Source organism: Micropterus salmoides, unplaced genomic scaffold (assembly GCF_014851395.1).
Source record: "Micropterus salmoides isolate LMB-PRFRI ecotype aquatic unplaced genomic scaffold, ASM1485139v1 Ms_hic_scaffold_6, whole genome shotgun sequence".
NCBI classification, from domain to species: domain Eukaryota; kingdom Metazoa; phylum Chordata; class Actinopteri; order Centrarchiformes; family Centrarchidae; genus Micropterus; species Micropterus salmoides.
The window spans coordinates 35,807,822-35,809,456 of record NW_024044348.1 but is presented as its reverse complement, the minus strand read 5'-3'; the positions used below and the strand labels follow the sequence as shown (position 1 = coordinate 35,809,456).

Sequence of the window (1,635 nt, the reverse complement as noted above, 5' to 3'; positions counted from 1 at the left end):
ATATATGGAGGCAAATAGCACTGCGTTTTCTTTTTCATGGAAACTTTCTGCTTAAAGTAATCCCTATGAGTAATCCCCATTTTTTCAAAATGTATCTGTAATCTGATTAAGTCGTTATTTTTTGTACTGTAATGGAATACAGTAACTTTTTTGTATCCTGATTATGTAAAGCCATTACATGTAATCCGTTACTCCCCAACCCTGTGTATATCTAGTCATGCATCCCAAGGATGTCAGCACCTCTCACCTGATGGTTTGCACTACATTTTGTGTACTTGCAGAAGAAACTCCACCCAAAGGTCCTAAACAACCAGCAGAGTGATCGTATGGTTATTCCACAGCAGTCTGATGTTGGTTTCACATGATTTCATCACTACTGTGGGTCATGGTGAGAAATGGCATTTGGTGAAGCACTATTTAATATTGAGGCAATAACAGTTTTCAGCGATAAGACTCTCTTGCTACTTTAGCTAACATCATATACATACAACAACAGCATATCTTGCCTTTCCTTTATTGTGTTATATAATAGTTTTGTCCAAAGTTCCCCCCAAAGGGAGTTAACATCTCTCACAGAAAACACTGCTCCTGAAGTGCCCCCACCCTCCCTACCAAAAGTTAGATACCCACCAGGCAGTCAATGGACATAAAGTTGCACAGTTTAAACGTTACGTATGAAAGAAAAAATTGTTACAGATTAATAATTCACCACTATGCTCCATTCTAGGTTTCAAAGCTGGTTGGGAACATATACAGCGGAACCGAAGCAGTGCTTATCGGCTGGTCAAGACCCGTCTGTGACGGCCCCAAGAGGTCTTGGTGTTGGGCCTCTGTACTGTGTGCTGTCTGTGTTTCTTCCTGCAGGCAATTAAGGAGATTGGGAGCACCTTGCCAGTGAGCCCAACCTATTTAGGCCTGCCTGCCCAGACGCCAGTGTCGATGCTTGCGCCTGCCACACCGCTCTGCCACGCTAGCCTTTTGTTTTAAATAAATTTACGTTAATCTTTGTAAACCTGAGTTGCATCCTCCTTCTTTGTTGTGGCCTGAGAGCCGGGGTCGTAACACTGTCCTACTGTGCTACTGATTGGCCTTTTACTGTGGTGGGCCTAAGGCACACCTGTGCAATATCCATGCTGTCTGATCAGCATCTTGATATGCCACACCTGTGAGGTGGATGGATTATCTCAGCTAAGGAGAATTGTTCACTAAAACAGATTTTGAGAGAAATAGGCCTTTTTTTAAATAGAGAAAGTCATAGATCTTTGAGTTCAGCTCATGATGAATGGGGGCAAAAACAAAAGTGTTGCGTTTATAATTTTGTTCAGTGGATCTGGACAAGGTTAAATTGTCATTTTAACAGTCATAAGATTGCGTCTGTTATCTTACGCTTACAGGAAACGGTGGTTTGTCTGGTTGATTATTTTGCAACCAGCACTTAGAGGGGAAACAAAGTTTTTAATGCGCAGGCCTTGTTCAAACCCCCACCTCTTTTGGGGTGTTTGGAGGGCCTGGAGTCAAGCTGTCTGCTTGGTGGGTGATACCTCAACCTCCCTTCTTAGGGAGAAGTAAAGGAGAGATGGCTGTATCACTACACCCGCTGCACATACAGTATAAAACTGTGTGTATTAACATGTA

At 42.6% G+C, this 1,635-nt stretch overlaps 1 long non-coding RNA gene across 1 annotated transcript; it reads left to right on the top strand.

Annotated features, from left to right (window-relative positions):
* Positions 1-324: 324 nt before the first annotated feature.
* Positions 325-1,012, top strand: LOC119889810. The gene is made up of 2 exons (XR_005442162.1): positions 325-388; positions 728-1,012. It is a non-coding gene; the product is annotated as an uncharacterized LOC119889810 (long non-coding RNA).
* The last annotated feature ends 623 nt before the right edge of the window (positions 1,013-1,635 follow it).